This window comes from Cryptomeria japonica, chromosome 10, assembly GCF_030272615.1.
Source record: "Cryptomeria japonica chromosome 10, Sugi_1.0, whole genome shotgun sequence".
Lineage (NCBI taxonomy): Eukaryota > Viridiplantae > Streptophyta > Pinopsida > Cupressales > Cupressaceae > Cryptomeria > Cryptomeria japonica.
The window spans coordinates 134,030,661-134,054,808 of record NC_081414.1 but is presented as its reverse complement, the minus strand read 5'-3'; positions in this window follow the sequence as shown (position 1 = coordinate 134,054,808).

Below are 24,148 nucleotides of genomic sequence, written 5' to 3'. Positions count from 1 at the left end.
GGCCTTTGGACATTCGCATTAACAGCATCCCAAAGATCTCGATCTATTAGCAGATCTTCCATCTTCAGCTTCCACATCTCAAAATTACTTCCATTAAATTTATCCACCTCTATTCTCCCTGACGAACTCGCCATCTAAATATTCCTGCAACAAGATCAAAAAGTTTCTTCTGCACAAGCTCCCACTCAAATCTGGATTAGTTCAAAAAACCCAACTGCCCACAATTGAAACCAAAGGTGATCAGGCTCTGATACCACTTGTAAGAAAGTTAAGTAGCGGAAACAAATTCCTACACTGATGTTGAGAGGAGGGTAATGCAAAACTTTTTCAGATCGTTACAACAGTTACAAAAAATAGAAATAGATATAATAGCATTCATACCACAACACAGTGATTTACGTAGGGAAAACCCTTTTGGGAGAAAAACCCCACACTCCAAAAGCAGCTCAATATTTTATTCAGCAATCAAAAACAGATTACAACATACTTGCAGAGCAAGCTCTTCGTAGGAGTACCACTAATCAGAGATTCAGAGGCAACTCAATAGCCATAAGACTCTTACACACAACCTCTATCTCACACACCTCATAAATAGGAGATACAATACAGGAAACCGTCAAACGGTATTACAAAACCATGGGCTAAAACCACCCAATAAGGTGTAGCAGACCTTATCTCCCTTCTAGATGCCCTATGACATGTTAAAGCACACATCAACATGTGTCGCTCCCTTTTACAGCTCATTTATGTATCCGATACAGATTATTTTTCCTATTTCAGGAGTACAAACTTTCGGAGGCCATAACTTGAGAACCGGGTGTCCGATTGACGAACCGTTTGAAGCGCCGGAAATCTCGCGAAGTTCTCTATCACCTCTTAACCCATTTTGGAGCCTCTAAAGCCTCCAAAATTAAGTTTAAACATTTTATCACACCCCTCCAAGATGAAAACTTTAATATCTTCAAAACTAGCTGTGACCTTGCGACGCAACTTTACCGGAATGCTTATCTAGCCAACTAGAAGCTTCAGGGAGAGTTTCGCACCATTTCGTGCTCAAATGAAAACTTACTATAAATAGTAACCTCGCATAAATGCAAGTTTGAGACACCATTTTTCCCAACAGTATGCTATAAGCAAGGTAATATCATATTGAGCACATAGAATCTTCCATAACATTTCAAATGTAAAGTTGTAGATAATTTGTAAAGATTTGATTGTAATATTTTGAGTTGTAAGAAAAACCTCTAACAAGGTAAAAGACTCTAACTAAGTCTATAAATTGTAAAGTCTCTAACTAGGTGCAACATTTAGAATAAGTGTTGTAAAATCCTTTAGCAAGGTAGATCTAACAGATCTTGATACTCCTAATAGGGTAAGCTATCAAAAATAGCTAAACATGTAGCTCTAACCGAGCAACCTTTTCTTATTGCAGTAGTGAAGTTGTGGTTGTCATCCCCACCACAGTTTTTTTCTCTAACCAAGAGTTTTTGCGTAACCAAAATATATGTGTTATGGAGTGAATCATGTATGATTGTTATTTATTTGTTTTAACATTATATTATGTTACTGCACTATTCAATTTATGCTTAACAGTAAAGTTATTGTTGAAGAAAAGTTTTGAAGTACTGATTTACCCCTCCCCTCTTAGTACATTAGCTTTCCATATTGGGCCTAACAATTGGTATCGGAGCATCAATCTTGGAAAAGGGTTTAATTGCCTAAAGAGAAAGATCTTATCAATGGAAGGCTATAAACAATCTCAGAGAAGTGTATATTTTCAAGAAGAGTTGGATCATTCTAATCAAGTGATTGCAGACATGCAAAGACAAATGCAAAAGTCTCTGAATGTTAGAAGAAGGTTATCTAATGATTTGCAGGACTCTCAAGAGCTGGTGGAACAAATTGAGACATCATCTAAGAATAGTATGTCTGAAGAGACTGAAGAAATGATTGAAGTGTTGAAAGAAAAGAACAAAGCACTGACTGATCAGCTAAAAGTAATGAAGAGAACATGAGCATTTTAGCACACAAATGACTGAAAATCTTGATGCATTGAGGACAGCCAAGGATAAAGTAAGAGATCTAGAAAGAGAGAAACAACAACTTGAAGCATTAGTATCTGAAAAGAATGATGAAATCATAAGATTGACTGAGATTCAACAAAATCTGTCAGATCAACTAGGTTATGCACATCATGAAGCAAATCTAAAAGATGACGAGAATCAAGCATTGAAACTTGAAGTATCAAGGTTGACTGATGAACTTGAAATAGAGAAGAAATCCAAAGAAACACTGAAGAAGAGTTATGAAGCATCAAAGGTGTTGGATGAGCAACTGAATACAAGAAGACCCAACAAAGATGCAAGACTCAATTACAAAGGAAAAGACTCTACTGAGAAGGGAATTCATACTACCGAGAGAAGAGAATTATCAAAGCAAGTTGGAATCAAGAAGAACATCAAAAGAAAGAAGCCTATTTGTAACTACTATGGAAATCAAGGTCATACTACCAACATGTGCCAAAATCAGAAAAGGTAAGCAACTGAATGTCACTAAGTCCAACGATTATTGTTACAATTGCAATAAATATGGTCACACATTTAACCAATGTAGGACAAAGTCTGCTAGCAATTATAAGAAGGCAAAATTGAAAGGGTTTTGTAAAAACTGCAATAGATATGGACACAGTACCGAGAAGTGTTGGTTTAAGCAAAAGAACTATATGTGGTCTGCACACCGAGCAAATACTGGAAGCTACCGAACTCATAGAGAACTTAACCGACCATATGCTGCAGTACCATGGGATTACAATACAAGGATATGGTGTGAATATTGTGGAAGATATGCACATATAAGTGCCAATTGCTTTATAAGGTTTGGAATGAACAACCGAAGATCATGGAGAAATCCTGGTATGGCATGTTTTCATTGTCACAAAGTTGGACACTTGGCTGGAGATTGCAGAGATCAACCTAGAGGAGACATTGAAGAAATAAAAGGCAAATTACAGATGATTTGGAAAAAGAAGGAAATTGTGTCAAATGAAGAAAAAACCTTACCTACCGAGTTAGGTGCACCTATTCCAAATTAATCGGTAAAGGTATGAAGGGACTGCACTCTCTCAAAGGTCAAATCTTAACAGTTCCTACTTTATTATGTACTTTATTCAAAATCTGCATAGCTAAGTGTATTAGTAAGTTTGAAATTCTATCAAAGTCTTTTGAAAGCACTATAAAGGAAACCTATCAAGTCGGTAACTACAGGAAGCCTATCTAGCTGGTAAATGAAGGATATCTGGCTACTCGATTAAAGCAAAAAAAGAGAGTAAATTGGTTTAGTGGAACCGAGTGCATTTAATGTTTTAACCTAACCTGCACGGAGCTCGATAAGGTATATTGTGTACTTCAAGCATTTACGCGGTCATTTTTCACTTACCAAGTTTTCAAGAGAGCAGAGCAAAGCAATTCCAAGGAGATCAAACCTCCTCCAAAGCAAAATTCAAGGTATTTACATCAATCTCAATGCATTGTTAAGCTGGTTTACCGATCATATCTGTTGAAGATTTCTGTTTCATATTTGTTAAGAGGAAAAGCGTCTGTCGTTTGAAAGTTTTCAAACCCTAATGATCTTTTGATAATTTCTATCTGAAATCTACAATGGCACCGAAGATCCAAGAACCCGTTGTTGTTAAGAATGTTGAAAAGCCCTCACTAAAATACTCTCTAACTCCCAAAGTAGCATCAGAACCGGATGACAAAACTGCATTTTCACTCATCCCGGATAGAGTTTTACTAGTTGAGGATGTCAGATTCTTCACCAAATGTCAAGTTGAAGAACTAGGTCATGTTGAAATCAAAGACACCTATGATGAATTGTGCACCGATTGGAAATTGGATAGCAAGTATGAGCACATTAAGATCAAGGGATTGACTAAAGCCCTAACCTATCCTCGTGTCTTCAAACCCCAGTGGGTCGAGTTTGTTCTGAGCAGAGTTCACGATGATTTCATGTGGTTAGAGGAGCAACCATTCAAAATCACCAAGGAAATCATTCATCTGATCATCGGTTACCCTATTTATGATCATGCCCGAGCTCAGAAGATGATATCACAAAAGGAATTGATCACCTTAACCGGAGTAGAATCCAATTGTAGAGGATTGAAATTGAATAATGTAACTGATGCAGAGCTAAAGTTTGCTATTAGAGTGATAGGTTATTGTTTTTTCCAATCGGCAAGGGAAAACAGTGTACCCTGTGCAGCAGTCGACTTAGCATACAAAATTGTGAAAAAGGGAATGAAAATTGATTTATGTGAGGTATTGCTGAAAAACCTATTTGAGAATTTGAACACCATCAGGAAGCCGAAGAAGAACAACTCGGCCAATACACTAAAGTTTGGATCACTATTAGTATGCTTGTTTTTCTATTTTGAAAAATTCTTTCCAATAGTCGGTAAAGTAGTTTGGGAGCTACACAAACCAGTCACCCATCAAATCAATGACTTTATCAAATGTCTAGGTGGCAACTTCAATGATATTATGGATGATTATTTCAGCAAGTTTCAAGAGAAGATGCATAACAGGTATAAAATTCCACCCCAACTAGTGGAAAAATACAAAGATGACATATGTTTTGAAGTAGACACCGACTATTGCTATGTGAATGCTATGGAACCAAGAACTCAATCTTTGCCACCTATGGGTTATGAGATTGACTTTGACATCACACAACAACAGATAGATGCCTTTCTTACACTACTAAGGCATGCTACCGAGCTGAGGTATGGAACATATGAAGAAGTGAAAGAGAAAGTAAAGATGAGCATTGTAGTACCAAAAGCTACAAGAAAAGCAACAAAGATGATCAAGGCACTATCAGAGAAATTTGGAGAAGGTTCTTCCTCTACACCTGTCAAGGGCACACTAGTAATCACCGAGGAGGAATCAAAAGCCCAAGAGGCTACTATTACACTAAGCACCGAGTTTCCTAAAGGGAAAGTTCTGAAGCGGAAGAAATATGACACATCAAAGACATCACCGACTCCCTCAGTAAAGCGCCCAAACACAAGATCATCTGTAGTGTCACCGAGTAAGAAATCAAAGACTGTTGCTATTCCTAAGGTAACAAAGACCTATAAGAAATGTACTCGGAGATTCATTTTGACTAAAGAGTCCAGTGACACAGAGTCTGAAGATGCTAACAAATTTTAGATTGTTAAGAGTACAAAGGAAAATGTACATAGTGTTGCTAATTTTTGTACTAACTTGAAAGAATATGGTGCATTTGGAGGATTCAGATATGTTAAGTATAAAACCAAATCTGATGATGAGAAGAGACAAATAGAAGAAGCTATCATCTGCACACTTCTAAAATTCCAATTGGTCCCATTGGAAGTATCTAACTCTCTTCCAAAAGAATTATATTTGCATATTGATAATAGGTGGAAATATACAATGGACTCAGAGAAATAGATTAGAGAAAGAAGTCTGGTACATCTCTTTCCAGACATGTCGGTAGTTGAAATAAAAGAACATCTAACAACCTACCACACAAAGTTCCTCGTCAAATAAAAAGCCTTAAAACTGATGAATGGTCTATATATTGAAGTGGAAAATGAGACAAAAGAAAAGTGGCAAGAAATCTTTTGACTCAAGACTGCTGGTGAGCAAGGTGAAGTAGAAATAGTTGATGTCACCGAGCAAGATCCTGATTGATAGTTCTGATACTTAATATAAGTACAGATCCAATAGCCAACAAGATGAGAGGGGGGGGGGTGAATCATACAAACTTAATCATCCATAAAACATCAGATTCAACCTCGGTAACATGTATATTAGTAATATAACCAAAATTGTTAAACATGCAAACTCAAAAGAATATGAACATCATAAACCTCATAACACCAGATTTAACGTGGAAACCCAAATAGGGAAAAACCACTATGGGATTTCAGACCCACTAAGAAATATACTCTTCTAGAGTATGCTCGGTTAAAAGCAAATCCTGTTAAAGATTACAAACACATTGCTAGATGTGACTCGGTTAAGGGATTTCCCTCAGATCTGTTAGGATCTTCACTTTGTTAGAAGTGACCTTGTTAAATGATTTCAAACACTCAATCAGAATGTCACCTTGCTAGAGGGTTTTACAAATAAGACTGTTAAGTCCACTCGATTAAGAAATTTTCTGTCACTTTCACAAAATAACAGTAATAAAATCTATCTCCAACTTTACATCTAAAATGCTAAAGCAGATTCCTATTTGTTCAATACAATCTAGACATAGAACTAATCTTGTCTATCTGCTGGACTTCTATACTCTGTTATTCTAACAGGTCTTCAAGCTTCTGTGCTCGGTAATCACTATGTAGCATCCCTGTGCACATAGTTGCCCGCATACATTATTTATCAACAATTTCCTATTTATAAACAATCAGGTAATCGCTTAATCTCCTTGATCATATTTCCCATGATCAATCATAGCCATCAGATCTTCAATCTTGTCCAGGTTCAATGCATCTTTCAATCTGAAAAAGTTTTACCCCACCTTGGAACTTGCATAATAGTCTTGGAACTTGTGCCAGGGTATTGCGGTTCAATCTGAGCTGTAGATCTTCATGCTGACTTTTCATTGCCTTAGATTCGTTAACAAACTTCATTCACGGCTCACCAATTATTGATCAGTTCCAGCTCATCAACTTCCTTCATTAAATACCACATGTAAACATTTAATGCATTCTGTTATAGCTCAGTTACAACTCGATAACAACTCGGTGAATACTAAACTTCACTCGGTAGACATTTCGTCTTCATTAACCGATAGCGATAACCTTAGGGTTTACCGACTAGGTTCTTTGCTTGATAACATAGTATAGTATTAACCTTTACATTTTACAACATATGTATGATGTTAAAACAATCTAAAACATCATGATCTCATCATTGTCTGACTCTGTATTAGTTGCCCATTGAATACCTTATTCTTCCCCTTATTCATCATATTCTTTCCTGTGTCTTTTACCGACATCTTTATAATCTTCATATCATACTTCTCAAGATATGGCAAAATCATACTGAATTAGAAAATCAATTTCTTGACATCAATGACAAAATAATAATATCAGGACAGTAAACATCTTTAATTAGTTATATCCATAATCATCAACAACCTTCTCAATATCCTTATTGAAATGCCAACAATCTTTCATTGTCTGTTATAAAGCTATGTTGCCAACAATCTCCCCCTTTGGCATTGATGGCAAAACCAATTGATTTGACCTTAAAAGATTCGGATTGCTATGATTTTGAAATGCTGAAATGCTCTCCCCCATACATTAGACTTGTTCCTGGTTTCAGTCTTCTTTCTAATTTGTAGTCTACTCAGTTTTCTTTTAGTCTTCCTCCCCTGATAGGTCTTCTTCCTCTATATTAGTCTTCTCCCCTTTATAGTAGTCTTCTCCCCCTTTGACAACAATGCCAAAAAGTAAAGAACTAAAACATAATTACTTTCTGTAAGAAGTTATTTCCTGTTGTTGTGTATCAACTGAGTCGCGGTCAGAGCATTTGTCTTCAATTCCTGTTCCCTGTAATATTTCCTGTATTATTCCTGTATACCTTTAGAAAACATCCTAAAGTGTATAAATCAATATCAACTCCCAAAATATATTCATTAGAGTAATCAGATTGATGCTTTCACCGAACTCGGTCAGTGAGTAGAAGATAGGGGTAGGACCCCTAACTTACTTCTGAGATATTCAAAAGTGTCCCTTGGTAGTGGTTTGGTGAAGATATCTGCTATTTGTTCCTTTGTGCTAACATACTCCAACACCACTTTCTTCTCTTGAGCTTCTTCTCTAAGATAATGACATTTGATAGATATGTGCTTTGTCTTAGAGTGCATAACATGATTCTTTGAAATATTAATGGCACTAGTATTGTCACAGAATATAGTTACTGGCTCGGTAACTTTCTCATTTATACCTTCCAACAATTGTTTGATCCATGTAATGTTGGTACAATTCAATGCTGCAGCAACGTATTCAGCTTCTGCTGTTGACTGTGAAACACATCCTTGTTTCTTGCTAAGCCAACTCACTAGTCTTTCTCCTAAAAAGAAAGCTCCTGCACTTGTGTTTTTTCTGTCATCAATGTTGCCTGCCCAATCAACATCAGTATAAAATTTTAAACCAAAATCATTTCCTTTCTGATATACTAAGCCATAATCCTCTGTGCTTTTCAAGTATCTAAAAATTCTTTTGATTGCTGTCATGTATGTTTCCTTAGGATCTACAGAGAATCTTGCAACTATACCTACTGCATGTGCTATGTCTGGTCTGCTGTGAACAACATATTGTAGCTTTCCAATCATGGATCGATAAAGTGTCTCATCAATAGATGCAGATTCATCATTCTTTGATAATTTACAGTTGGTAGTCATAGGAGTACTTACTGGTTTTGAATCCTCCATTCCAAATTTCTTCAAGATTTCCTTTATGTACTTGGATTGAGTAATGAAAATCTCATTTTTCAATTGCAGTATCTATAAACCTATAAAATACTTTATCTCACCGATTAATGACATCTCAAATTCTTTTCTCATTTCATTTCCAAAGTTCTTGCATAAAGAGTCATTTCCACAAAATATAATATCATCAACAAATATGGTTGAGATCAGTATTCCATTTTCATCATTCTTCATGTACATGTTGCTGTTCTCACTTGTCCTTATAAAACCAATCTTAATCAAATAAGAGTGCAATTTGTCATACCATGCTCTTGGTGCTTGTTTCAAACCATATAAAGCTTTGTTCAATTTACATACCTGATCTTTATTATTGTCTTCAACAAATCCTTCAGGCTGTTCAATAAAAACTTCTTCTTCTAATATTCCATTCAGAAATTCAGATTTGACATCCATTTGATATACCTTGAAATTTTTGAAAGCAGCATAGGCCAACAATTTTCTTACTCCTTCAAGTCTAGCAAGAGGTGCAAAAGTTTCACCATAATCAATTTCTTCTTCTTGAGCATAACCTTTGCAAACTAGTCTTGCTTTGTTCCGAATAACCTCTCCTTTTTCATTTAGCTTGTTTATGAAAATCCACTTTGTACCGATTACATTTTTGTCCTTCGGTCTTGGGATTAGTGTCCATGTGTCATTCTTCTTGATTTGATCAATCTCTTCTGTCATAGCATTTATCCAATCTTCACTATTAAATGCCTCTTTCACTATTCTCGGTTCAAATTCAGATATCAAACATGTGTTCTGTCTCAGTTTGTTCCTTGTCATCACTGGATCATCCTTATCTCCTATAATCTGACTTGGTGCATGATGTCTTCTGACATACTTGGCTAATACAGGCTTGGTAGGCTCTATATGACCTTCTTCATCACTTGGTAACTGGATATTTTCTTCATTTTCTTCAACAGTTTTCTCGGTAAGACTTCTCGGTTGCACATAGACAAATTCATCATAGTCTTCTGGTTCTTTGGAATTTCCTTCATCATTTCTTTCTGCAAATTCATCAATTTTCACATTTGCACTTTCTACTATTTTGTTAGATGATTTGATCAGACATTTAAATGCTTTGCTTCTAGAAGAATAACCTAGAAATGTTCCTTCTTCACTTTTCTGATCAAACTTGCCATATCTATCATCTTTATGAACATAGCATCTACTTCCAAAGATTTTAAAATAACTAACATTAGGTTTCTTATCATACCAAATCTCATATGGTGTCTTCAAAGTACCTTTCTTCAATTGAACTCGGTTCAAGGTGTAAACAATTGTGCTTATTGCTTCTCTCCAAAATGTTCATGGCACCTTCTTTTCAATGATCAGTGTTCTAGCACAATCCACAATAGATTTGTTTCTTCTTTCAGCTATTCCATTCTGCTGTGGAGTTCTCAGTGTAGAGACTTGTCTTTTAATACCATGATCATTGCAGAATAAGTTGAATTCATCAGATGTGAACTCTCCTCCTCTATCCGATCTAAGACATTTCAGTTGTCTTCCTATTTCATTTTCAACTCTTGCCTTGTACCATTTAAACATTTGAAAAGATTCTTATTTTTCTTTTAAAAACATTACTGACATCATCCTTGAATAGTCATCCACAAATAATATGAAATATTTATCACCATAATAACTTTGAACTTTCATAGGACCACAAAGATCAGTGTGCACTAGATCTAAAATTCCCTTAGAAGTGTAAGACTTACTTGTAAAGCTTGACCTTGTCATCTTACCCATCTGGCATCCTCGGCACATAGCATTCTCAGGTTTTTCAAGACTCGGTAGACCTCTTACTCTATGCTTCTTACTTATTTTGATCAGATTATCAAAATTTACATGACAAAACCTCTTATGCCATAGCTAGGTATCATCAATCTTTGCATGCAAACACTTATTCCGAGTTGAGTCAAGGTGAAATGTATTACCTTTTGTTTGTGTCCCGGTAGCAACTAACTTTCCATTCTTGTCATGAACTTTGACAATTCCTTTCTGAAATTCTATTCGGTAACCTATGTTGTTTAGCTGTGCTACACTCAACAAATTGTATTTCAAACCTTCAACCCAATAAACATCATTGCATCTTGCATTATCAAGAAGTGTTATAGATCCTTTACCTTTTACCGGACATGGTGCATCATTACCAAATCTAACATAGCCTCCATCATAATCTTCTAACATAACAAACTTGTGTTTATCTCATGTCATATGATGTGAGCATCCACTATCTATAATCCAAGAATAATTAGTGTTTATGTGAGATATTAGGGCTTTTTCTTCATACCTCTTCATCTGATCCATCCTTGATAGCCACATAAACAACTTCCTCTGTATCAGTCTCATTTGATTTATCATCATTAGATTCCTCATCAGCTTTTAAGCATGTCTTTCTATCTCTTCTTTTGAAGTCTCAGTGTCCTCTGTAATGGTTATCTTTCTGTCTGTCATCTCGGTAATCTCTCTTTTCAGTAAAATCTTTTTCAGGACAGTTAGAAGCCATATGTCCTATCTTATCACAATTGAAACATTTCAAAGGTAGTTTTCCTTTATACTTACCTTTGCCTCTCCGTAACCTTTTGCTAATAGTGCTTCAAACTCTTCTTGCTTTCTGATTTCCTCATATAGTTTGTGTACTTCTTCCATGCTCTTTCAAAATCTTTCACTTGCTCCACTATGTTCTCCTTCAGAGTACTTATACTTTCTTTCATTGTAATCATTAGATTCATCAAGATGAAAAGAACTAAATGCAGATTCAACTTTATTTACCGAAGATCCACTGTTATCAAAATTACTTAACTCAAATGCATGTAGCATCCAAGGAAACCGGCATATTAGGTATAGACCTTAATTCATTGATTGCTGAGACTCAGATTGCATAAGCTAGTAGAAGGGTTCTTAACAACTTACTTGTTATGTCCTTTTCTTCAATAGATCCACCCGCTCCTTTGATTTGATTGACAATCTCCTTTAGTCTTTTACTATACTGAGTTATGTTCTCACCTTCATTCATCCTCATAGATTCAAGTTGTCCTCTTAGACTATCTACTTTTTCTCTTTGAACATGTTCATCTCCTCCATATACTGATATGAGCTTATCCCACATTGCCTTTGCATCATTGCAACCTTCTAGATCATTAAACTCTGAATCGGTCAATGTAGATGTTATTTCAATCATTGCTTGAATATGTTCTTGCTTCACCTTTATCTCTTCCATAGTCAGTGGATAGGTGCTCGGTGTGACAAAATCATTCTCCAGATAGTATACAACATATTCTCCAACTCCTGATAGATGTAGCTTCATCCTTTTCTGCCATGTAGAGAAACTTGACTTGTTCAGCTTTGGTGCATCCCTCTTATACATCTTTGGATCTTTAACTCAAGTGCCTTTAAACTTTCCTTCCAGAGTCCAAAGCTTTGATACCAATTGATAGTTCTGATACTTAATATAATTACAAATCCAATAGCCAACAAGATGAGAGGGGGGGGGGTGAATCATACAAACTTAATCATCCATAAAAACATCAGATTCAACCTCGGTAACATATATATCAGTCATATATCCAAAACTGTCAAACATGCAAACTCAAAAGCATATGAACAATATAAACCTCATAACACCAGATTTAACGTGGAAACCCAAATAGGGAAAAACCACTATGGGATTTCGGACCCACTAAGAAATATAATCTTCTAGAGTATGCTCGGTTAAAAGCAAATCCTGTTAAAGATTACAAACACATTGCTAGATGTAACCCGGTTAAGGGATTTCCCTCAGATCTGTTAGGATCTTCACTTTGTTAGAAGTGACCTTGTCAAAGGATTTCAAACACTCAATTAGAATGTCACCTTGCTAGAGGATTTACATATAAGACTATTAAGTCCACTCAGTTAAGAGATTTTCTATCACTTTCACAAAATAACAGTAATAAAAATCTATCTGCAACTTCGCATCTAAAATGCTAAACAGATTCTTATTTGTTCAATACAATCTAGACATAGAACTAATCTTGTCTATCTGCTGGGCTTCTATACTCTATTATTCTGACAGGTCTTCAAGCTTCTATGCTCGGTAATCACTATGTAGCATCCCTGTGCATACACTTGCCTGCATACATTGTTTATCAATAGTTTCCTATTTATAAACAATTAGGTAACCACTTAATCTCCTTGATCACATTTCCCATAATCAATCATAGCCATCAGATCTTCAATCTTGTCCTGGTTCAATGCATCTTTTGATATGAAAACATTTTACCCTGCCTTGGAATTTGTATAATAGTCTTGGAACTTGTACCAGGGTATTGCGGTTCAATCTAAGCTGTAGATCTTCATGCCGACTTTCCATTGCCTTAGATTTGTTAACAAACTTCTTCCATGGCTTACCAATCATTGATCCGCTTCAGCTCATCACCTTCCTTCATTAAATACCACATGAAAACATTTAATGCTTTCTGTTATAGCTTGGTTACAACTCGGTAACAACTTGGTGAATACTAAACTTCACTCGGTAGGAATTCCGCCTTCATTAACCAATAGCGATAACCTTAGGGTTTACCAACTAGGTTCCTTAGGGTTTACCGACTAGGTTCCTTGCTTGATAACATAGTATAGTATTAACCTTTACATTTTACAACATATATATGATGTTAAAACAATCTAAAACATCATGATCTCATCATTGTCTGACTCGGTAGTAGTTGCCCATTGAATACCTTATTCATCCCCTTATTCATCATATTCTTTCCTGTGTCTTTTACCGACTTCTTTATAATCTTCATATCATACTTCTCAAGATATGGAAACATCATACTGAATTAGAAAATCAATTTTTTGACATATATGACAAAATAATAATATCAAGATAGTAAAACATCTTTAATCAGTTATATCCATAATCATCAACAATCTTCTCAATATCCTTAAGAAATGCAAACAATCTTTCATTGTCAGTTATAATGTGATATTGCCAACAAATACCAAAAATCTCCCCCTTTGGCATTGATGGCAACACTAGATGGACAAACATCTAAGTGCCAAAAAATAGAATGCCAAATACCAATAAACTTTTAAATCAAAATCATTTCCTTTCTGATATACTAAGCCATAATCCTCTGTGCCTTTCAAGTATCTAAAAATTCTTTTGATTGCTGTCATGTGTGTTTCCTTAGGATCTGCAGAGAATCTTGCAACTCATTCACAGCTCACCAATCATTGATCAGTTCCAGCTCATCAGCTTCCTTCATTAAATACCACATGTAAACATTTAATGCATTCTGTTATAGCTCAGTTACAACTCGGTAACAACTTGGTGAATACTAAACTTCACTCGATAGACATTCTGTCTTCATTAACCGATAGCGATAACCTTAGGGTTTACCGACTAGGTTCTTTGCTTGATAACATAGTATAGTATTAACCTTTACATTTTACAACGTATGTATGATGTTAAAACAATCTAAAACATCATGATCTCATCATTGTCTGACTCTGTATTAGTTGCCCATTGAATACCTTATTCTTCCCCTTATTCATCATATTCTTTCCTGTGTCTTTTACCGATATCTTTATAATCTTCATATCATACTTCTCAAGATATGGCAACATCATACTGAATTAGAAAATCAGTTTCTTGACATCAATGACAAAATAATAATATCAGGACAGTAAACATCTTTAATCAGTTATATCCATAATCATCAACAACCTTCTCAATATCCTTATTGAAATGCCAACAATCTTTCATTGTCTATTATAAAGCTATGTTGCCAACACTGATGTCACCGAGCAAGACCTTGCTGACACCATACAAATTGATGAAGACATCATGGACACTGAGGCACCTGAACAGGAAATGATAGAAGGCAATGCCTATGCAAAACTGGTATCCAGTGAGTCAGTTTTGGAACAAGTTTAGCCTTATCCTCCAGTCACTCATTCTGCTGCAACCGAGGCCCCTCAAGATACTGAACAAGGTGTAGAGGTTCACAATTCTACAGAAGGAGAAGCTACTCCTCAGGTCACCGGGGAACAGACCTCTCAGGATCCCCCTAACACTAAAAATGTTGCAACTAAGACCCCAAGCACTGAACCACCGAAGGACTCAGCAAAGGCTAAAGAAATCGACAAAAGTGTTGCCTCCATCGAGCAACCTACTGAGGATCCACAAGCCTCCCAAGCTATTGTATTGGTTCAACTAGCCAAATCTAAAGAAAAGAAGATGAAAAAGCATAGTTTCCAGGTTGATATATCGAAACCAATAGTGTTGCCCAATGTAGACATATCAAAATTAAAAGGGAAAGCTCTCATTGAATTCGGTGAACTATGCAAAGCAAAGGCCGAACAAGAAAAACAAATGGCCATACAAAAGAAAAATAAAGTACTTCAGAAGGTAAAGACACTATTATCAGATATGCTACCCGCAGCTACAGTGTCAACAGATGCAGCCATCCATATTCAACTGGATGAACTCCTCAATCAGATAGAGACATCTGGAGTAGATGCATCTGAATATTTGAGCAAGTTAAAGGACAAAGAGCTCATTGCAAAAATGATTGAAGAGGTACAGAAAGCTATTGCTATTGGCAAAGTTAAACTTGTCAAATTTATTGCTAAGTTGTCCTCTTAACTCAAGCACATTCTTTATTTATTTCAGAAACTCTGTACATTCTCTTTATTCATTAAAGATATCAAAAATAAAACAAAAGCAATTGAGAAAGAGATCACCGATCTCTCAAATAAGTTGACCATTGAGCCCAATTCTGTTCAGAATTTTTATACAAAGTTACAACAGCTCATGGCTCAACAATTGGAACTCAGGAATGAAGAGCACAAAATAAGGATGGACATTATGACTCTTCAAACCTTTTTCATTCCATACTTGTCCTTCATTCAAGAACAGATCAACCAAGCCACTTACCTATCTACTACACAAGAGGGAAGCACATTAGATGGTTTAATTTCTCTATTGGCTGACATTCAAGCACAAAATTCTTTAATGGACAGTGTTAAGAATGCACTCTTTGTCGCCCTCACCGAAACAAGGACAAAGTATAAATCCATTTTTGACTAGTTGCCTCCACCAAATGGTAACTAAATTTTGATGTTTGTCAAAAAGGGGGAGTATAGTATCAAAGTATACAGGGGGAGTATACTGAGCAATGAACAGAGTAGTAAGCAAAGAACAAGAGCAACACATAGAACATTGATCACCAAGCATGCAAAATCAGAGTTATGTATAGTATATTGATAAGGGGAATATATCTGAATATACTATTTCATTGACAAATGTATATATTGTCAGTTTAGTCAAATTTTGCAAGTATATAGATTTTTGAGTTATAACTTTGAAAGTAGTTTTTGTCAAACATCTCAACTAATGTCAAAAGGGGAGATTGTTACTACTTACTAAAATTGCCATTAGTCTTATGTTCAAAGTTATTCTATATATTCTAGTCAGTTACTTCTACCAAATCTTTCAGTTGGTAAGCACAGAACAATCGGTAAGCACAGTGCAGTCGGTTATAGAATAAAGTAGTCTCAGAGAGTAGTATACACCAAACACTCTACCGAGTAACACTCTATGTCTACCAAGCAGCAAGAATGATATACTGAGTGAACACACACCGAGTGAAATGTGTTACCAGATTCACTGGACCTGGACATATATGGGAAACATGTTACAAAGATCGAGGAACAAGTAACCTTTATCACATTGGAAATTGCACTTGAAGATTGTGTATGATTTTGAGGTCATCTAACCAATGAAATATTTTGCATGGTTATTCATTTGAGAAATCATGTTTGTAAGATCGAAGCATGGACCAGATCACCGACATAAGAGATCTATTTATACAACATGAATTCAGGATTAGATATAATGTGCATGCGTGTGTGAAGCAAGACATATACAAAAAGGAAAATCATGAGATATACAGAGTGTTATGACTGTTATAGTTGACAGAGAAACACAGAGGTCACCGAGAAGGATTTCAGAGAACTGTCAAGGAACAGAGTAAACAAAAGGGTTTACCGAGTTAATATATGGATTACCGAGGTATGCTATAAGCAAGGTAATATCACTTTGAGCACATAGAATCTGCTATAACATTTTAGATGTAAAGTTCAATATAATTTGTAAAGATTTGATTGTAATATTTTGAGTTGTAAGAAAAACCTCTAACAAGGTAAAAGACTCTAACTAAGTTTATAAATTGTAAAGCCTCTAACCAGGTGTAGCATTTAGAATAAGTGTTGTAAAATCCTTTAGCAAGATAGATCTAATAGATCTTGATACTCCTAATAGGGTAAGCTATCAGAAATAGCTAAACATGTAGCTTTAACCGAGCAACCTTTATTATTGTAGTAGTGAAGTTGTGGGTGTCATCCCCACCACAGTTTTTCTCTCTAACCAAGAGTTTTTGCGTAACCAAAATATATGTGTTATGGAGTGAATCATGTATGATTGTTATTTATTTGTTTTAGCATTATATTATGTTACTGCACTATTCAGTTTTTGCTTAACAGTGAAGTTATTGTTGAAGAAAAGTTTTGAAGTACTGATTCATCCCTCCCCTCTCAGTATATTGGCTTTCCATATTGGGCCTAACAGAAGAGCTTCACTATTAGGGTATTCTTGGGACATCCATTATTGAAAGTTATCAAATTGATTGTCCAATGTGGAAAGTTGATCTATAGAAACCCTAGTTAAAGCTTCTTCTTCATCATGGGATTCATCAATGGAGTGAATAGGGAAATGATTAGGATGGGAAGAATTAGCATGACACTCATTAAAGAAGTCACCCAAATTAGGCTCCATCTCCTCGGTAATTAAACCTTGGGAAGCCTTAATTCTAATGCTTTGTCTAATGGGGATAGGATAGGTAGGACTAATAGTGGTAAAACTCATGCACTAGAGGGAAAATTTGAATTTTGAATTTTGGAACAAAGCTTACAAAATTGAGCAATGCAAATTTTAAGAAAATATTGTTTAAACAATTTGAACTTTGTTGGAAGAAGAGGATGACACAATTTCCAAGAATGAAAGGAAATTGGAATTTTTAAAATTAGGGCCAAGGGAATACCACTTAATTTCAAAATAAGGGTAGACTATAATTAACCTCTTAATTTTAAAAAAATTTCTTGAAGTTTTTAATGTTGAATTTTGGAGGTATTTCCGATTCTAGAGGGATAAAAAATTGACAAAATCAACCAATCTTTTGGATTTAGGCTATTAAATACAGTCATAATAGTCTCTCAAAATTTTGAGAAAAAAGTCAAGCACTATGGCGGGAGCGCACATGGTCCGACCAACTTTTTGCGAAATTTTTAGGGATGAATATTATGATGATTTCAAAGTAACCCCCCAAAATTGGTGAATTTTACGATTTCTAGATGGGCGAAATTAAGGTTCAAATGTAAGAATAGGACCCTATTAGGGTTTTGAAGAAAAAGAGGAATTGAATTGAAAATTTGAAAAAGGTCAAACCTAATGGATAGGGACACCTTGGAAAATGTTTAGAAATCTGAATTTGAATGAAATTGAGTGAAATTTGCACAAAATCCAATTAAATTTGAAAATTAGGGTTTTATGACCTAACTGCTTAATTTTGAAATTTGAATTTTGGGAAAAAGGAGGGAAATTGAAAATTTGAATTGTAGGAATGAAAACAAGTCCGAGAACAATGAGAAATCTGAAAATTAAATGGAAATCCAATATTTGCACAAGTTCAAGATGATTTTTGAAAATTAGGGTTTTAACAAGTAACCGCTTAATTTTGTAAATTTGATTTGCAAATTGAACAAGACAATGAGAAAATTTAATTTATAAACAAAACAATTTTCAAATCTAAGATAACCACAAGCAATTTTTACAAATCACAAGTTCAATTTTAATTTTAAAAACTAGGGTTTTTAATGATTTAACCACTAAGTTTGTAGAGAAATTAAACTTGCAAATGAAAAATATGCAATTTTGTTGAAAGGAAAGCATGCAAGACCTTAGGTTCACAAAAATGTAATGTGGTGAATTTGTGAATGAGAGATCAATTGGAAAACTACCCTTTTCGTCCAAGGAGAGACGAGAGTTTCACTACAGATTTCCCTTCAAACACTTTTCACCCAATTACATTGGAAGAGGAGAGGAGAGTTCACTAGATTCAACCTTCAAAGAAGAAGATGGAACTATGAGTGAAATAGGAATGATAAGTTAATCTCCCTCTTCCTATTTGAAATGGAAAGGATTTGAGTGAATTATGTAGTGCAAAAGTGACAAAGAACTGATTATAACTTGAGATCGGAGTATAGGATGAAGCTATGCACTTGGATCTGGCAGTAATATGTCGAGATGAAGTCATCCTATGAATTTGAGGAAAATTTTCTTGAATCATGGTGGGAATATACACGGTCCTCCTAAAAATCTGCAAAATGAAAAGGGTTTTTCCGCCTCTGCAAATGGAGCCCGAATCCGAAAGTATAGCTGCACACCTGCAACCTCAAGGGAGGTTGTGATAGAAATATATATAGAATTTATTGTGTGGAATTGAATGTTGGAATCAATCTCCTCTTTAATGGTTGAATCCTTGACTTGAATGCAACACCTAGCCTTGAAGGGAGACTTGAGAATGCTCAATGCTGGAAAGGAATGCTTGAATGCTTGAATGCTCTTGAACTCTTGATCTCAACTTTATCTATCTTGACCAACTTACCACTTACCCAAATGAGAGGGTAAATGCAACTTAAATAGATGTCAACTGAGGTTAATAAAACTGATTTTCATTAGAGGCCAACATCGGGGAAGTTTTCCTGCTCATTGCACAACCTACAATGCATGCTTAGGAAAGAACCTGCCCCAAAACATTGCAGGGAAAGGGGTGCCACGCCCCTATCCTGGGAGGAAAAGGGAACCAAACTCCTATCCTAGGGGGGATAGGGGTGCCACGCCCCTATATTACCCCTTTCTCCAGGGAAGAGTGTAGATAGGGTGGTGCAGAGGCCAAGGAAGAAGCAAATTTTGAGGGTTGAGTAGTCTCCGATCTCCGATCAGGCTAGAGGATTTAATCTCTCATGCATGAGGACCCTAATGCGGTCGAAAATTTCTAGGGTCACAATTTTATGAAACTACAGATTCAAAGAATAGTTGATGTCAAATAGATATCAATTCTGAACTTGATTGAACTAGGACCGATGAAGAGTGAGATACCGATCTTGAACTTGATGGATCAAGAAGTGAGTACCGATCTAGAACTTGATTGAAGTAGAATCGACTGAGCAAAGAGATAGTACAGATTATGAACTTGAATGAACAAGAACCAATTAGTGAAACAGAATGTCCAGCTTGAGTTAATGTGATGATTACTGCACACCAATTTGAAGATTGATTGAGATGAGGGCAAAAAATGATATTCCCCTAGAGATTGTTTTTATTTGACATCGAAGAATCTAAACTTGATATGATGCGATGTAGTTAAGATGCTCCTAGTAACAAGGTCTTAGTTGATTTATTTTGATTGATATTCAATTAATCCTTGATTGAAAAAGATTTTCTACTTGACTTTTGATGAAGATTTGAAAAATTTCTCGACTTTTCGGTGATGTAATCATTGATAATGTTGATGTAATGAGTATGCCCCCTTGGGAGCGAAATTGAAAGATAGCAAGATTGCAGTGATTTTAGGTAGTTTTGTTTAATAGACTAATTTATTGATGATAATTTGATCATAGAGATTGATGTAAGAATTGATTTGAGATAAGTTGAAGAAATTTGGAGTTGATGCATAAAAGATTTGAGCGCAAAATGATGTGAAAATGAAAGGGCCAAGTGGTCAATGTTGTGAGAATATGACTAAAAAATTGACATCAGATTTCAATTTCGATCCCGCAAATGGACTCAGGACAGTCGATTTAGCTAAGAGTACAAATTTTGTTTTAATCGGATCAAGTTTGAAAATTAGGGTGATCATTTCAGATTCAAGCTTCATTCAAAGGAAAGAAAAAGTTAAGTTATTATGCTAAAATTACTTGAAATGCAGAAAGATTAGTATGAATGCAACCTAAAACTTAGTCACTAGATTTGGTATGCTTATTTATCATCACTGAGCATTTTACAATGTCGAAGATCGACATAAGCACCAAGGCACAAAGAGCCAGGATGACCTGAATGTCGTGTCCTTTTGATCTAGCAAGTGAACATAAGCATCAAGGCATAAAGAGCTAGGATGACTTGAATGTTGCTTGCATGTAAATAGACTAGATAAAACATACTTCCTTTCTTTTCATATGCAATATTTATTATCTTGTCCGCAATGACCCTTTTATCGTTCATATCCTAGGATAGATTAAGCATTCATCTAGATTGCATAATAAATAAATTTACTCAAAACAGACAAGGAAATGATTCCAACCTCCCTGTAGCATACAAATAAATGGAGTCGAGGTATGTGTGGCAATTTCACCTTGATGTGAAGGCACTTATCACAGACACCCAACTTAAGAGATTTTTTCAGATCATCAGAATCATTCCTACAAGCAAAAAATAAAGAAAATTATTATGCCCCTAGTCCTTTCTCCTCTTAGTCAAGATAGATTTCCGTGAGTTAATTAGAGGGAATAATAAACAAAAACCAATTTAAAAGACAACATACATAGAAAATTTCAATCATATCTCAAATACTTATAGTGATTAGTTTCATTGTTCTTGTTTTGTCTGCTTACTCAGTGGTAAAACCCTACAGTGATTGGGAGACAGGTGACTTACTCGGATTGGATGACCTGGTACTACCAACAAAAAGATGACTTGATTAAACTGTTTAGGACATTTATATTTATTAGTTGATCACCCTAAGACTAGGATGTTAATCGGTTTCAATCCATGAGGGTTCCAAGAAGAACCAGGGTGTCACAAAAGTGACTGAAAGATATGTACAAGCTAAAGCAAAGATGCAGTAAAGCGGGAAATAAAACATGAAATGTCAAATTTGCATTGATAGATCGAGAACTTCAATACAAGAGGTGTCCGTTTACCAGGTTTTCACCTTCTTGGAAAAGATTTATTTTTTTACTACCAAGGTGCTTGTTTACCAGGTTTTCACCAAGGCATTTGACTTTTTTTTTATATTGTTGTTGTTGTTTTTTTTTTTAGGACTTTTTATGAATTTTTCAAGACTTTTAAGCTGTATAGGTTGCTGAAGCAAAGAATACTAAGTGTAAAATCTCTTCAAGTGGATGGTGTTGATCAGTTCATGGAGCTATTCTCCTTCCAATGTTGAGAGTTGATAAGTGCCAAAGCGAAAGACTGCAGTAACAATGTAGGGACCCAACCAGTTGGGTTCAAACTTCCCTTTTTGTTCTCAAAATTGTTGATTTTTAGGATTCTCTCTCAAAACAAGGTCACCAACCTGAAATTCGCTATGTCGAACTTTCTTGTTATAACCTCTAGACATTCTCTTTTGGTAAGCTCTCAGATGATCAAATGCCACTTGTCAACGTTCATCCATCAATTCTAGTTCTTGCAATCTAGATATTCTACGATCTTCATCAATAATAAGACCTTGCAACGAAACTCTCAAAGAAGGAATTTCAACCTCAATAGGCAAGACTTTTTCGACCCCATACACAAAAGCAAAAGGTTTGGCCCCAGTAGGTGTTTTGATGCTCGTTCTATATGCCCATAACGCTAGATTGAGCTATAGATGCCAATCCTTTTCCAGATTTGTCTATTGTTCTATGCAAGATAGTCAACATATTTTTGTTAGATGCTTCAACCTATCCATTACCTTGAGGGTAGTATATAGAAGACCAATGTTGTTTGATTTTGAACTTGTCACAAAGCTCATCAATATCCTTGTTTTTGAATTGCCCTCCATTGTCAGTCACAATTGAAGAAGGGGTTCCATACCTACAGATGATTTATTTAAGAATGAACATAGCCACTTGTTTATCGGTTGCTTTGATTAGCAGAACAACTTCAACCCACTTAGTGAAGTACTCGGTGGCAATTATGATAAACTTGTGTCCATTAGATGATGCAAGATAGATTTGGTCAATAAGGTGAAACACCCATTGCTGAAAAGGCCAATGTGTGATAAAAGGTACTAGCTCCCTTGTGGGAGCATGTATGAGATTCCCATGTAGCTTGAATTTCTGACAAGTTTTAGCAAATTTTATAGCATCTTTTTCCATATCTAGCCAATAGTAGCCAACCCTTAGCAGTTTCTGAGCTAGAGTTAAACCTTATGAGTGAGATCCACAAATACCTTCATGGACTTCAAATAACGCATGTTGGGATTCTTCAAGTTCTAGAAACCTAAGCAAAGTACTATCTAAACCTCACCTATATAGATCGTTAGTGATGATGACATACCGTGAAGCATTTCGAATTAGGTTTCTTTTCTCATTACGAGTAAGGTTATCTAGGATAATTTGGTCACGTATGTAAGAGTAGATATGGTTATAGCGAGATGAGTCATGTCCAATGATAGAATAGACCATCTGGGAACCAGGGGAATTATAAGCAGGACAATGAAGCTCTTCCACCAGGAACTCATAGTGGAACTCTATTTCTTGTAGTTGTGGTATAGATGCCAATGTAGCCATAGCATCTGTTACTCTGTTTGTTGATCTAGGAATCTGCTGAACTGAAACAAAGATTAAGTATTTCTTAAATTCATCAACCATTCTTTTATAGGGCATCAAATTTTCATCTCGAGTTTGATATATATCATTGATCTGGTTGATTATTAGCTGAGATTCTCCATAGATGCATAGCTCAACAAATTTCTATTCAATAGCCAGCTTGATTCCATTTACCAAGGCTTCATATTCTACAATATTGTTGATACAAGGAAAGAGGATCTTGTATGCCATTGGAATTGAGTATCTCTGAGGAGTGATAAAAAGGATTCAAATACCAAAACCATGTTGAGTAAAAGATCCATCAAAGAATATTTTCCAGGATCGCTGAGTAAGATGCATTATGGATTCATCTAGAAATTCTATGTTCAAAGGTTGATTATCTTCAAGCGAAGCATCAACAAGTTGATCTAAAATGACTTTCCCTTTGATAGCTTTGCATTCTACATACTCAATGTCAAATTCTGTGAGTATCACAACCCATTTAGCCAATCTCCCTACAAGTGTTTCTTTGCTTAGGAGATATTTCAGAGGATCAATCTTAGCCACTAGTTTAATAGAATGTGATAGCATGTAATGTCTTAATTTATGTGATTTGAAGACCAATGCCAAACAAGCTTTCTCAATGATAGTGTAGTTCATCTCATAGGACACCAACGTCCTGCTAATATAGTATATAGCTCTTTCCTTATTGTTCTCATCTCGTTGAGCCACAAGTGCCCCCAGTGATGTGTTGGTAGCTAATATATAGAGAACTAAAGGTTTGCCTTGAATTGGTGGCATCAAGATAGGTGGATTAGTAAGATATTCCTTGATCTGCTTCAGGTGTTGTTCACAGTCTTTATCCCAGTTGTATGTAACTCCTTTCCATAATTATTTTATGAATGGTTGAGCCTTATTTGCTAGCTTAGAAATGAAGCATTTTATTGATTGGAGTCACCCTTGTAAAGTTCTCATTTGACCGACATTCTTTGGAGGTGGCATTTCCATTATAGCTTTAACTTTTTCTGGA